This window comes from Phalacrocorax aristotelis, chromosome 19 (assembly GCF_949628215.1).
Source record: "Phalacrocorax aristotelis chromosome 19, bGulAri2.1, whole genome shotgun sequence".
In the NCBI taxonomy this organism is placed as follows: domain Eukaryota; kingdom Metazoa; phylum Chordata; class Aves; order Suliformes; family Phalacrocoracidae; genus Phalacrocorax; species Phalacrocorax aristotelis.
Genome location: NC_134294.1, coordinates 6,112,443 through 6,128,037, shown reverse-complemented (window position 1 = coordinate 6,128,037; position 15,595 = coordinate 6,112,443). Strand labels below are relative to the sequence as shown.

At 42.6% G+C, this 15,595-nt stretch overlaps 1 long non-coding RNA gene across 1 annotated transcript; it reads right to left on the bottom strand.

Annotated features, from left to right (window-relative positions):
* Positions 1-10,471: 10,471 nt before the first annotated feature.
* LOC142066500 (uncharacterized) lies at positions 10,472-14,694 on the bottom strand. Its single transcript, XR_012663725.1, has 3 exons — positions 14,470-14,694; positions 12,302-12,379; positions 10,472-11,752 (listed from the first exon to the last, which is right to left on the bottom strand). It is a non-coding gene; the product is annotated as an uncharacterized LOC142066500 (long non-coding RNA).
* Between the last annotated feature and the right edge of the window lie 901 nt (positions 14,695-15,595).

Below are 15,595 nucleotides of genomic sequence, written 5' to 3'. Positions count from 1 at the left end.
TTATTTGATTTCCTACATTTCCTTATAGGAATGGAAATTTTTAAATTAAAATCCTTTTCTTAATATACCATCTCCTCCCCTGACAAATTTCACAGTTCATTCACTCTGCCCTGCCCAGACTCTCCCTGCAGACTGCGTGCTAGATGGCCATTTGCAATCTCCGTACCGCGGGCATATACCAGAAATCAGAGTACTTAATGTGGCGCGACTGGGTGAAGAGGTTTGGGCCAATTACATTCTGCCTCCACCCCCCCGGAGCTAGTGACAATACAAAATGCAAGTCATTGCCATGTCAGATATATCTGCCAAGAGCAGGATCGGCCTCACAGTAGATTACTACGAACAGACAATACTGTAATGTTATGCAATCAGAGGTTAGAGCAGACCTGCTAAGTCATGCAGTCCTTCCTCCTTTCTCCCTCCATACCTAGCTCTTGATAGATCTGTTCCCAAAAGACTCCTGTGCATTAGGGCTGCCCTAAACTGGGCTCCCGAAAGCCCTTGCATTAACCATGTTCTTTGCATCGTCCTCCAGATTTGTTCCCAGTGAAAATCTGGACTCTACTGGTGCGCAGTGTACCAAGAGAGCATGGTTAGCACGCCATAGGTCAAGCTGCTGCTTCGAAACCAGGTAAAAACACCGCCTTCACAAATGTATCAGAACTACATCCCAGGGCTACGCTGACTTCCAGTCAGAGCCTCACAGTCACTTCTCAAGGCCTTCTCCTGTATTGACTCCCATGAGAGCTAAATACCTGGAGATTAAGTCAACCAGTAGAACCTGCATCTGGACTTAAAAAAAAAAAAAAAAGAAGGGAAAAAAACCCCAAACCAAACAAAAAAAATAAAAGCTAAGAACAAAAAAGCCATCACAAAACAAAACAAAAACCAACCCCCCCCCCACCTCTGCACGGGTTTCGTATCCAAGCTGGGAAATGGTAGCATGCCACGGTAATTACAAAGGCGCATGTTTCTTAGCTGCATAATGCAGTTCTGCTAAACAATCCTCAGGCCTTGCTGTTGTGTTAATCATTATTGAACCTGACAATGGCTGGTGACTTTTCTTTTCAAAACTTCGTATCACTTATGGCCTATCCATCATCGCTGTGCAATGAAAATGATCTCTCTTGTGAAAAACAAACAAACAAATTAAAATCTAACATCATAACAGACAAAAAACGCCGTGAAATATTTTCCAAGAAGACTTAAGTCCTTCACAGGGCTCTTTCTGGAACTCTTTTAGAGCTAATCCATTAAAACAACAATAATCATCTGCTTGGTTTGCCTAACTGCTGTCAATAAGAGATCACAGCACAAGAGAAAGAGCCTTTGTGTCATCTTCTGCACAGTACTGCACCTTTTAACTTCTTTTCCCATTAGTACCATAGGAGATACTTTATATATAAATCAAGACGTTTCGGAAGTGACTTATAGCTAACAATTCAAGGAAAACTTACACCACATACAAAAATGTGGCAATTTTGTGCTTACATTAGCAGGCAAAGGACCAACACCGAACCTTGGGCTCTGCTAGGATGTTAAACATCTACAGTACCAAATAAAGTTGAAGAGTTTATGCAGCTCTTATTATCATAAACCCGAGACCAGAAAATTTAGGGGATTTTTCTCATGGGTTTAGTAGATGGAGTAGCTGCTACTTTAAAAGTTTAATAGCAATTGGTATGAGTTAGGAAAATGATTCTATAAAAATTATCTTAAATGGTTAAGTGTAATTTTGTGTCATAGTTTATTTGAGAAATGCATTTTGATCTTCGCTTCAGCATGTGCAATTCTACGCAGGATGGAAAAAACTTTCACCGTTCTTTTCCTTTACTAGAGGAGCTGCCAAGAATTTAATAAACTAAGGAATGTTTTGCTCAGTGTTCCCCAAGAAGGTTACTCAGAGACACCGCCAACACTATATAATCAACATACCACAGCCACCCGCTAGCCAAGGCTTGCAGTGACAAACTGTAAGGCACGGACCCCCCCAGAAGGCATCACATACTCTACAAATGGCTTATGGATTCCATTAACCAGCTCAACCTACACGAAGACCGGCCCAATGGAAGCATTCCCTTGTAACGCACACACTTCTCAGCTGAATCCTCACTCCACACCCATTAATAATTCTTAGAGCTTTTGCTTTTTAATGCTAAATCTCATGTTTGTGTCTATCTAGTTCAGCAAATAAAAATACTTTGCCAGAAATGCTTATTTCCCACTGGACTAATACACAATTTCAGCTCATTAAGTCTGTTTTGAGTAAGACTTATTTAATACCTAGCAAGCGCATGAGTTATGAGTATTTACCAAAAAAAAAAAAAAACCAGGAAAAAAAAAAGCAACCCACAAACTATCCAACCAGCTTGCTGCTTACGTTACCGCTGCCAGTGAAATATGCAATTTGTGCCCACCAGAGGCCTGAGAATTAGGAGAATTTCTGGTTCCGTAGAAGATAGCACTTGCTTTTAGTACACTCAATACAGGTGAGGTGATAGCACACAATTAAATGCAATTAAATGCTTTGTCCGGAGAGAATAACACTAAGTTAATACGGCAGAAGTCTAAGATACATCATTTTAAAAAAAAATCTCCAAGCCAATTAATCTAGCGTATTCCTATTATATTGAGAGGTAAATCCTTCCTTTCACCTCCTTTCTTCTCACCCAGGATAGTATTTTACAGGTAGGCCAGCCAAGAGGGGGAAACTGTGCTTCAGTCATATGCAGAATCTTTCAAAAGTGGCAAGTCAAAGAGAGAAAGAACGAAAAAGACCGGAGGAGAAGGGAAACATGGAAGAAGGTGGTTATAGCCTTACCGTTGCGAAGCATCAAGGCACAAAATGCAAAGTAAAAAACACACAATGCAAAAAAAAAAAACCAGAAAACAACCCAGCACCAAAAATCCCCAAACGCCCCATCTCATTTTTCCAAGCCCTCAATAGTGTGCTTTCTCTGGCTATTCGGTACCCATGAAATATAAAACCACCCTAATGGTCGCCCAGGTTACCGACTTCATTTAGTTAATCATCACCATTATTACCAATGTTCAGGCCTTGAGAAAAAAAGGAAAGAATGACCGAAGAGGAGTGGAAAACAAGGAACTTAAATGAACCCCACCCCCACTTTTTTTTTTTTTTAAACAGCAGCAGTAATTAGCTTTGTACCTATATTCCCTTTCTCTCTCCTCCCCTCTTCCACTTCCTTACCTGCCTCCCCCACTTCTCAAGTACAAGGACAAAGTTCCAGCAGCTCTAAAACAATCGGGTATCAATTATCCTGCAAGTGGGAATACAGAGATGCCCATTTTTACCCCGGTAGCTGCAGGTCTGAAAAAGAATGCAGCTCCACCAGGGAGAAAAAAAATAACTCGTTAGTTAACCTGTAGGGCTGAGCCTTAATCAATAGTCAACGACGATGAAAAGAACAAAGCATGTGAAACTGAAGCCTCGATATCTTCAAGCTCCATCAGATAAAAGCTATACCTGGAGTTTGAAAGGACAGGCAGGCTTATTTGAAAGCTTAAAAGCATCAATGCAAACTAAGTTCTGTTTTAGACTTGACTGCTTATTGATTCATGATTACTTCTGCCAAAACCTAAGATTAAATAAAAGTAAGACCCTAAAACTAACTTATCTGGCTAATGACAGGCATTTAAGAAAAGAAAAAAAAAGGCTAATTAAAATGAAGTGCGCATCCCAATCGTAAAATGGAATTTCCTCAGGCCACTTTCCCCTGCCCAAACTACGGTAAGAACATCCTAATTAACTTGTTTTGCAAACAAAATGTCTAACAAGTGACTGATCCCACGTATATTTTGTCCCGTTTGCATTTTTGTAATTCTCAACCTCATTATGTGCCTTTTTAGTGGAAATGCAGACAATTATCACTGCAGCCTTCCTCCATGTTTTTTAGACTAAGGACGCTAAGAAAACCCGATTTCCTACATAAGTAAACTGTCACAGAAAAGGGGAAGCTTAGGAGAATTTTTAAAGTTTTATGAAAATCATATTGAAACAATTTTCAAACACTGTGACGGACAGGTATATATTTTAACGTGTCCTTCCATTGATTCAGAGTCTGAGTAAATTAGCAAGCGTTGTTTCAGGGAGGATTTTTCTTATCTTTCTGAAATAAAGAAATACTACTCAATTTTTATACAGCAATAGGCATCCGTAAAACTGTGTCACCAGGTCAGCTTCAGGTCTCGCGCTGCTTTGAACTCACCCACTGCAGGGACCAGCCTTTCGGCCAGCGTTAAACGGGCAGGCTCCAGACGGGGTCTGCCCAGTATAACCATCAGAAGGGTTTAGCCCCTGCTCCATTTGAGAACCTGGACAGCATCACTCTATCTGGCTTTTAGAGTTCCGTGCTGGTCACCCCCAGATCGCAGCGACTTTTGTAAGGTGCCAGATTTTTAAGTTCTGATTGTTAGCTTTCCTGAAATGATTTAAAATAACCAAGGCTGCGTTCACGGTTACCGCTGAGAGTAACTTAATTCATGTGAGAAGCACCTGTGCCTTCACTGGGATCATCGCTCGCTGAGCAGAATGGGAAGAGGCGACAGGAAGAACTCAGTGTTTAGCTAACAGCTTCCAAAATCCTGGCATTCACGTGATTTTCGATAATTCTGTAACGTTTTGCTTGCCTGAATTTAGTTGCCCATATACCAAAGAGTGTGTTGTAACAGCCCAAATTCCCATCCAGTAATCACTTCTAATAATGATTCAATAATTAAATTCATGAATTCTGAGAGCGATTTGGACGCCCGCAAAGCAAAGGCGCTTTCGAAAGTCTTGTCATGTATCATCTCTAGCTCTGTGTAGGCACTTAACTTCAGACACTCGCATTTGCAAGCTGCAATGTAAGTTCAGATTAAAAAGGTACCAAAATCAATGAAAAAGGCCGAGATCATTCCTGAATTTGCAAAGTCAAAATTAAATGTTTAGCCCTGCCGATAAAACCTTGTGGCTGGCTTGAGTATTTGGGTATTTGTGTATGGACAAAATAGCACATAATTTTTCTATATTAATGCTGTTACAGAGGGTCTAGAATAAAGCAAAATAATTTTAAAACCGTATTTTTTCAAATAAAAGTTAAGTCAGCTGAATTTGAATACTTGCAATTACAAGAAGAACAAACCCAAATAATCAAGAATTAACCTCACTGAAAATGAGGGGGTAAATAAACTAGCAATATTTCATGGATTCCTGACAATATTTTTCAGAAAAGAGCTATTAAAGACCTTCCTGAAACTTAAAAAAAAATATAAATTAAACAGCATTCAGACCGGGACACGCGTTGCCTCCTTACTTCTGAAAAGTTACATACCCTGAAATTATTTCAGCTGAAAGCTGAAATTATTTTGAGCTTTGTGCCTTGCAGAACTTTCTCGAAGGCTGTTTCACTAAAGGGGTGGAGGGAACGAGTGAGCAAACATTTTCTGCTGACTCCCTCGGTGTCTACAAAGCCAGCCTAATGCCTCTTCCTGAATCTGAGCAGATGAATTATACAAGAAGCCTGCTTGCTTACAAAACACCTCTTACTCCTCATCCAAAATTATCACATCAACAGCCTCACCTACCAGCTGCCAACCGAATTATAAAAGACGAGAACGGGCTTTTTAGGTACCTCGATCCTCCAGTCTGAGAAAGCAGCGCAGCTATCGCATCCAACCCACAACTAGACTTCACACTTCAAAAAATGAAGCAAACCACTTTGTTTTGTCTTCTGTCTCTTTGGTGTCCAACTAGCCAGCGCAAGCAAAGGCTAGTCACAGCTGGCACAGGTAGCTGCGTAACGAGAGTGAACTAGCACGAGAGTGAAGACTTAATTATGCTCATTTTGTCATGCACGAAAAAAGCCTCGGGTAAGAAAAGAATAAACAAAACGAACCCAAAATGGCTCCTCCATGCCATGAGCGGAAACCGATGACTAAAGCAGAACAAGATCTTTCCTTGGCTTCCACTTCTCTTAAACAAAAGTATTGCTTGAAAAATTCCAAATCTCTTTCCTTCACTTCCAGCACCCTACCTGAGAGATCAATTTTGGCTCCAAAGTAGTCAAGAAACTAGAAGCAGAGGACTGGGCATTTTGCAATCGCAATAAAATGCATTAAAATGGCAGTTAATTTAAAAACTAATTGAAAAATGGCAATCATTACACAGAAATTGAAAAGGAGCCGATAGCATACTTGCATTTAGAAACGTCACTGCTATTAGTACCGAAGCTGCATCCTCTTTGAAATGCACGGAGTCTCTTCTGAGAGCTCTCTCTTCGATTTTAAACTCTATTTTAGTCACAATAAACTTTTTCCAAAGGCGTCTTTTTTATTTTTTTTCCAAGCTCATCGTGACACCTCGGTGAAACTCGCTTTCCCCCACTGGCTCCCTCCTCTTCAATTTCTTGGTTCTGCTTTTACCTGCCCTGACTGGTTTGGCTAGTTGTAAAATGAACGTTTGAATTCATGTGCTGTTCCTCCCCTCCCCCCTAACTCTGAGCAGACAAAACCTGATACGTATAACAAAACCCTCTTTAATCTACCTGGGGAAAGAAGGAGGAAGAGAAAAAGAGGACAGAGTCCTACAGAAAGTTAAGTTGAGAGGACAATATTGATTAACAAGTTACGAAAGGCATTAAAGAAGTCATTCTTCACGCTAGTTAGATCACTTTTTACCACAGCACCTGGACACTATGGCTTACCAGGACCATGAACACACACACACGCAAGCAACTTCAGTGCTGGAAGCACAACCACCTTCTCCCAAACCAAGATCATCAGCCTTCAAGTGGGTAACAAAAAGGACGTAATGATCATCAGGAGGGCGCGCACAAGAGTTTTCATCTTCTGATCTTTCCGTGTCCTGGAAAAGACGAACTTGGAGCGAGAGGCTTTCGCAGTGAAATTCACACAAAACAAATGAAGACAAAAATATAACTGTACCTGAAAAAACAACACACTTCTAAATTGTATGAGCCTACTGAAATAAAACCAAATTTAAAAAAAAAAAAAAAAAAAAAGGAAAGCAAAGGATTAAACCGCGCATGGTTTTCTTCGCAGCCCAGAGCGATGTTGCTTGTTTAAGCTGGAATTGAGAAGAGACGGCGAGTGTCTAAGGCTCGTCTTACATGTAGTCCTTCACCCCTCCCTGCGCAGGTGCATTCTTTACATCCGACCAATCTCCGTGCCTCTAGCTATTAACAGGTGTGTCCTCGGGTTTTGGGAGCGGCCAGGGCGAAACCAAGTTGCGTGCGGCAGACATGCTGTGCGGGAAACTGGCCTCTCGAGGGGCTTGCCGGGCTCATCACCTCTGCCACGGCTTTAACAAAGAATGAATTATTTACCGAGCGCAGATTCAGATTTGATACTGCCGTTCCACAGTATCTCTCACGCTCCTGCTACGCACCCTTAAGATTCGCTTAAAAGCAGAGGTCTACTGGCAACCAAGAGTTCAGGGCCAAGGTACATTCTTCTCTCACTTTAAAATCAACCTCCAGACACTCTCCTGTTGCAAACCAATTTCCATCTGCCCACTGCCATGACTACCATACTGCTGAGCTGATGTTTTAAAAGCCAGCTAATTGTTCAGCCAACCAGAATACAACTCCCGTTGAATCAGAGATTGGATTATTTAACTGGAACTCTCCGAGGTCATCTGACCTGCAACGGAAGAGCAGGGACATCAGTCGGTTGATGATCGCTTTTCTGGACACAAGGTGCAACGTGTACAGAGACAATCTAAGGCACAGACAGACAGAGGCAAGGACTTGCTGAAGGACACCCATACAATTTTGGTAGTAAATTCACAGGAGTAAATTTTTTTCAAAAGCTTAGCAGAAGCTTGAATCCCATCACCGTCTAGTCTTGACACACAAAATAGTTTCAGAAACTAATAAAAAGTCCAGCCAGAACTCAGGTCTGCCAATATATGACCTAATAAGAGCAGGGGCCTAAAACTGGATTCTTATGTCCATGCACGGGCACCGTGATTGAGATTACAATGATTACAGGACACTTCAGCCCAGATCTTCGTGGTATTTACTCCTAGATTAGTCAGGTAGGAATTCCATTTTTGATGTGGACATATGGGAAGACAAAAAAAAAAAAAAAAGAAAAGGCCCCTATTTTGGCTACATCATATCATTTTCATCCCCTTTCACAGAAGTTTTCAGAAAATTCTCATCGGTGTCGTGTGAAAAAGAAAAACAAGTAAAATGTTTTCTCCTTGTTATGAAGGAAACGTACTCATATTTCCCATGAAAGATGTAGCTAATGAAACAACAAATTGTCATGTTAATTAGCCCAGCTGGCAGAAGAACTCCCCTGAGACACAACTTATCCTCCTAACTAACTCAAGAGAAACCTTGGAAACCTTCAGTTGCGAAAGACTGATTTCTCCTGCAAGGCTATTACACAGTTTGCAGTTCGATTATAGTCAGCTGCGCTTCTGAGCAAGCTGGCTTTTTCCTTTTCATCTCCAACTTGCTAGAGCTGTAGCTCCAAGACACAAATTTTTGCCTGGGACAAGTTTAGCCCACAGTATTTTGGAGACAAGACTTAGGCCTTAAATAACTGAATCTGTATTTGTGACACTCAAAAGAATTTAAAAATCAAAGTTAATAAATAGCTTTCCAAATATAGGGTTTCTGTGTCCAATGCTTTGGCAGGCATGGTTAGCAGAAACACCACCTATAAACTAGAGAAATCCACCAAACGCCTAAATATGTGCCCCGTTGGGATACAGACACCGCAACTGGGAGACGTGACAGAAGTCTGCGCAGGCACGTCTAAACTGTTGTTTGTAGGTGCGATGCTCGAGTGACATCGGCCACCACGTAGGCGGTAAAATCCTGGTGCCAGTGTCCTACGTTTCTTGAAAGATTAGGTCTCATTGATCTTTTCAGCTGTGTCTCGACAGAGATTCAACACCCAAATGAATAAAACTACCATAAGCGTGTCAGCATACGCCGCAACACTGTCCTGTATTGCAATATAGATACACCCTGCATCCATATTAGGCCAGGCCACCTGGACACTTAGGACATTTCTTTGAGATTTTAACCTGTTCAGGCATGAACAGGTTTGAACTGCTTTGATCTGTTCAAAATCACCCTCCTGTTCTCTCTCTGAGGCACCTCTCAGTAAAAATTTTGAGACAGTTCATGAATAGTCAGACAATCCAACCCATCGACAATACTTAGTTAACGCACAAGCAGACCTATTTTCTCTTGCATCAGTAAACGACCAGGACGTGGCTTAGCTACATGAATTATATTCTGATTCAACTACTCTCTGAGGCCTACATCTGTTCCTGAGCTCTCTCTGCTTGTCTGAAGAAATTCTGGATCGCCAATCTCCCTGAAGGCGGCCAAAACAAATTCACGCTTTCTCTCTTCTGTCACCGCCACCTTTCATAACCCCCCGTGGGCCACCATCTCCATCCTGCCTGTTACACACCACCCCGAGTCAGACTTTCTTTCTGTGTCCTATTCAAGCCACCCTCTAGGTCTGAACAACAGTAATTATAATTCACACAGTAGCAGCCTAAGGATCCCCAGGAACTCTTCCAACCAAACCCAATTTCCCTACAACCTCACTTTTCTACCCTCCATTCATTTATAATGTTGCTGACCTTGAGGGACCACACACAAAGAACTGAATTTCTGTGACAGAATAAGGCGATCACGTCTTTCCTTGGAAAGAAAGTCAGGAAACGATTGCAAATAAGCCTCTTTGTTATCAGCAACAAGAAAATAATTATAATTAATAAACTGCCCCCTATCCTGGGTTAACACGCAGGAGCCACTGGATTGCAAAGACAGCGTATTTACATATGGCAGACTTGTTTGATGACAATCCTAAACGCTTCTCTACCCTATCGATCCCATCCCTGTGTGGCTGTTGTACCTTGTTTCAAGCCAAAAGCAGTAGCCCATCTTTTGCACAATGTAAGGTGCAAGTGAGGAAGACTGATCCGGTGTCTGTATCAAGAGAGTTATGATAAATTTTTCTACAAAGTTCTTTAATGTCTCTAAAGCCCCCACTTGAAAACCTCATGTACGGTAACACGACTGACCGCTGATCCATCTTTGTGAAGTCTCAGCTTAGTGTCTGGATATTTTTCAGCCCAACAGCACGGTGTCTGCGTACCTTACAGAAGTCATGATGTCAGCTTGAAAACGTCTATAAAGAATAAGTACATTGTTTTACATTTGAGGAATCGAACGGGAGAGATTAAGAGAGCTGAAGTGACTTGCTCAAGATCATGCAGAAAAATCTGTAGCAGAGCCAGAACATCCAAGCTATTATGTTCCAGCCCAGTTCTTTGATTTCTCATCCCTCCCTACTCTACTTCAGTCAGTACTTTGATTGACAGCCACAGGATTACACTGCCATATAGGACTGTGAAATTAGAAACAATTTTCATTTCAATTTTTCCAAAACTGATTAACTCCAAACCACCTATTTAGATTAGAAATAGTAATGTACTAGCTCAACTCAGAAGTACCCAAGTTTTCAAGAAATTATTTACAGAGGAAGAACACTAAGTAGCAGCAGCATTTCACGGGATACGTTACTGCAGCAGATGACTAAGCCGTGCAATACCTGCTGGTGCCTTACAAGGATCTGGTCAGTGGAGTTCCTCGTATAAAACAGCAATAGTGAACACGTCTTTTTCTGTTGTTTGCAGCGGTGAGACTTCTCAAGGGCTTTATGATCTTTGAACAGCAAGCTTGAGATTTCATTCCTGGAACGTTGTAATGATGTATGTACGCTGAAGGTGTTGCCTCTGCTCTTCATAGATCTCCGTGAAGTAGAGCAGAGAAGACCTTATTATATATTTTTCATCTCTGAAAATATTAATGTGTGATTTATTACACTTAATACTGAAATGTTCATCTTTGTGGTTATCAAAACAATTCCGCTATATCTGGGCCGTCAATACTCAACAGCAAACCAAATCCCCACATTCATAATCCTTCCTTAGGTAAATGCAGATAAGCTAAAATGAGCAGGAATCTTTCCCAAATGGCAGCTGGGTGAAAACTGCAGGATTTAACCCAAGAGATACAAATATACCACAGATTGGGGTTAGAAGGACTACTATTGTTAAATACTGTCCTGGGGTACTTAGTGACTGGTACCCAGCGGTGTAGCTAATTCTACTTTCACGATACAAAAATCAGGGGGTAGCATAGAATGCCTAAATATTAAAAGCTGGGGTGATAAAGTGTGAAAGAGGGAAAAAAAAAAGACCAAACGCAGACACAGTTAACATAACTACACCACAGGATGTCACTGACACCAAAAGTTTGGTAGGAGACTAATGATCATAACAAAACACTGAGCATGGCTAGAGGATATTGCCTATGGCTTTAGACTGGGTAGAGAAAGAAAGGATGCAAACATGCCTTGCCACACAGTTCAAATGTAGCTTTTCTTGTGTGAAAAAAAAACCCCATCTCCTCTCAACAAATCATTTCACAGCCATTCTTCATAGCAGTTCGTTCCTCTTCTTTCAATAACCTCCTATTGAGCAAGTCTTCAAAACAGGCTACAAAACCCATTGGCCTCTGATCCAATATGACAATTCTTTGTTCCTACAGCTCTGCAGTAAGGGGTCACATCAGTGCAGATCCATAAAGGTGTTTATTTCTTTCATCTGAGGGCTATAGCCATCAGTATCACTTCCTGCATCACCTCAATCTCTTTCATCTCCTTACCAGCACTCAGCAACTCGTTGCACAATCTGTAGAGTTAAAGACATGAGATTAAGCATGTGGAATCCTTGGCCCTCATTTGTTTGTGTAGCAAGCCCCTGCCCTCAACAGCGCTCCTTAACCCAGCACCTGAGACAATTGCAGCAGCGCCCGTTGCCAGAATTACTAAATTCCATGCAGATGGGCAAGTCCACTGAACGCTAGGCTGATACGTGAAACCCAACTGTGTTTGTGAGAGCAAAGTTCAGTTTAAGGCACCACCTGTCAGGTCAGGAATAGGAGTCATAGCAGGAGTAACCTTCCGTGTCTTAACAAGTTAAGCAAGCAGAGGAGGAGGGGAGAAGTATATTGCTCTCTGCAGTGTTTGGAGAGGTACAATAACCTGGAGGGATAGCTCGCATGCAATCAAACAGTCCACAGCTAAAACATGTTTTGCCAGTGTTAGTGTGTAAGGTCACAGGTACATCTCGCTGTTTCTTTACCACCCTGAAGACAACACAAGTGGTGGGCAGGCGAGTCAGACTAATCTGTGTTTATTTGAACACGGAAAGAAAGTTTTATAATCTTACAAGCCTTACCTTCTCTTTGCAAACACGCTAACATAAGGCCAGCCATCCCACCTGCCAGACTTAAGTTATGGTTCCACGGGGCACAAGCTGTGAACAAGCGAAAGGTAAAATATTACACACACGCACAAAAACCACAGCGACACGGCATCGAAGAGAGCCCCAGGAGAGGCCATCAGCTGTGCCATTAATCAGTGCACAACACCCTTGAAGGGACCTGGTTTGCAGTGCTGCGTACCTCTGTTTGTTAACGGCTAGAAGAACTGTTCCTGTTCTAACCAAAGCAAACAGAGGGAAAAAAAAGAGCCTAATGATAGTGTATTTAAAATGAAGCTAAGTCCAATTTCTGAATGAAACACAGCTCAGAGTCAGGCAGTGAAACAGCCGCAGATGATGACTGTCTTTTTGCTCACGATTTAAATGGGCTTGGACTCAAGCACATAATTTTTGAGAATCCAACTTAAAAAACCTTCCTTGAGACCTTGATTGCAGAGATGCTGAGCAACAGTCCTCACCGAAGTCAGTGAAAGCACCACGTTCCCTTCTTTCCTATCACCAGTTTCAATCCCGTATCTGAGTTGAAGCCTATACCGTGGTCGTCCGTGAGTCCCAGCCAAGCCCATCTTCCTCTGAGGTAAAACTAAAGGGGGTCACTGTGCTCCTAAACCATGATCGGAAAGTTTCCACCTTTTCCTTCTGGCTGAATTGTCTGCCACTCCTCACTGCCTATTATGAAGTGCAGCAGCTCGGCATCTGGGTTTGCCTGAACTCCCATCTGCCGGCTCCCCATTTGGACACAGCTGAGTGAAAAGAAAAAGGGGGGGGGGGGGGGGAAAGAGGGGGAAGGGTGTGTGGAACAAAGTCTTTCATCTTCATAGGAGCAAGATTTTAGATCTAAAGAGCTGGGACTCTCAGCTGCTTTAAATTGAGGGTTATGGCTGCCAACTGTCAATCTGAAGCTACATATTAGTTTTCATCCAATCCTGTGTTGTTCAGGCAGTCGCTTTTCTTGCCCTTTGTTTCCTCTCAGATCAGTTAAGTGGAAGCAGGTGTTTTCCTACCCTGCTAATCTCTAGTACATTCAGACAGGCCCAGCAACTGCTCCTGTGTCCCAGACAGGTAAGCGGAGCCAGGCACTGAGTTGCTGTGGAAGGTAGCCACGGTAATGGCTCCACACAGCAGCCCTGCCAAATGTTTTTCCTTTTGCATGCAGTTCATTTCGTGTTGTTTCCCTCTTCACGTGGACCTTTGTTCTTAAAATGAGGATTTCTAAAATGAAGCGAGGTTTTGAGCTGCTTTGGGAAGCTCAAGGAACGTGGCAGGGTCCTGAATGCAATGCCAGTGAAGGCCACAGCAGTAACACTATCTTCTTGCATTATTTCATAGCCCTAGAGATGATCAGTCCAGCAAACCCCACGTAACGCACTATTTCACAAAAAAGTGATTGTGCTTATTTTAGCAGCACAAATTCACGACTGCCACCAGCCCCCAGATTTTAAGTTTCACAGACAGACCCACCCCCCAAAGATCTAATCCCAACTGCAAACACAAAGCCCTTTCTTGCAGCTGAACAGAAGCACTGTCTTTCGAAGTTGTGCAGCCCCGATTCATGCTAGGTTTTAGATTTTAAGACGTTTTGGTGGCTGACGTGAACCAGTTCCTTGTGCTCAGAGCTGCTGGAACACGAGTTAGCCTGGCTGCTAGGTAAGTGCAGTTAGGCTGGTACCAGACCACAGGCTGGCCAGGTCATCTGCTCAAGGGAGGCCCTGAACTAGAGCTGTGACAAGGCTGTTAGGTTACCAGGGCCAAGAGTCTCAGGAACCTGCGAAAGGCGATGTGGACGTACCCACAGTACCGTAGTATAAATGAACGCGATAGCTGAGTATACCACAACACTTTACTGGAACAATTGACTGACTTTTCCAAACACTATAGCATATATTATAGGTAAAGAAAGGGAGACAGAGAGAAAAGCCAGTTAGCTAAGATCATAAGAGAAAGAAGAACGGCTTACACGCTATTTGCCTATCGTGCCTTTCAGGCATTAGGAGCAGCAGCGCTTTTCCAACTGTCACAGTTCAGCAAAGAACCTCTGAACATTAAGCTAGTTTTCTTCTCCCTGTTCACAAACTATATCGTTTCATTAGGACAAACAGCATTCCCCTTCCCTTCAGACCTACCTAATATGTAATCAGGAACCTATTGGGCAACAAAGTCGTATTGGCAACACCTCTGCCCACAGAGCTGGTTTCAGTTCTAATACGCACTGGCTGGTTGGGACAGCAGCCACCGCGGAGCACATCTTCCCTCATCGCATCGCGTGAGAGTGCAAACACAGCCCTGACTTCACCACCATCTTGTGCCAGGAACGAGCATGAACAGGAGAGTCAGCACTCTAGTTCTGCAAGCGCGTTGCCTCCGAAGTAGCGAATGGCATGCAGGCCTCTGAATCACCAGCCCACGGTACACCTCAGCGAGCAAGTTTCTTCCTTCCCCCACCCCTCCCATCACACTTCCATTACATGTTGTAACAACTTTGTATGTACCTGCTTCTCCAAGCCTTGCACCTGGGAAGCTGATGAATCCGTGGAGGGTAAATGACCTAAGAGTAAAATCACCAAATCCACAGCACGATGCAGTGCTTACCACCAACTCTTAATTAGATCCTCTTTAAAGCTACAAATTATACAAGAAAGGAAATGGTTAAAGACACAGCTCACTGGAACCCAATTTTAACGTTTCTATATTAAGTAAATAAAGCTAACATAAAATTCAGGTCAGGAATTATTTGTTCAGGGTCAGGTGACTTCAACTCAGCTAATCAGCAAGACACACCTTACCTTTTGAACAATCTCCCACATTAGATCTGCAGTTAAAAACAGGTTTGCTGCAGATCAAGTCAGTGAATTACAGCATAAACACCCACAAAACCTAGAACAATGGGCACAATTTTCACTCCTAAAAGCACGCAAGCTCCAGGTTACAGCAAGAGTAAGGATACACCAGATAGAAGGAGCAGAACCTTGTTATGCAGAGTCAGGTGCAGGACCCAGACTATACCGTAAAAGACCCAATGTTTTGATTAGTGGCCAAAAAACCCACCCCTCTGAAAGGTGGATCACTTCAGGTGATGTTGGCTACATTACGACGCTCAGACCTGGTCACGCTGAGGACAGCAGGCATTTTGTCATTGACTTCAGGAAAGCATGTTTAGGCCCTCTGAGTTAGCCGGCATTGGTATAACTTACGCTGGCCACCTCCTTCCCAGTAAATTTAATTTTGGTATGCAGCCATAGCATTGCTCAA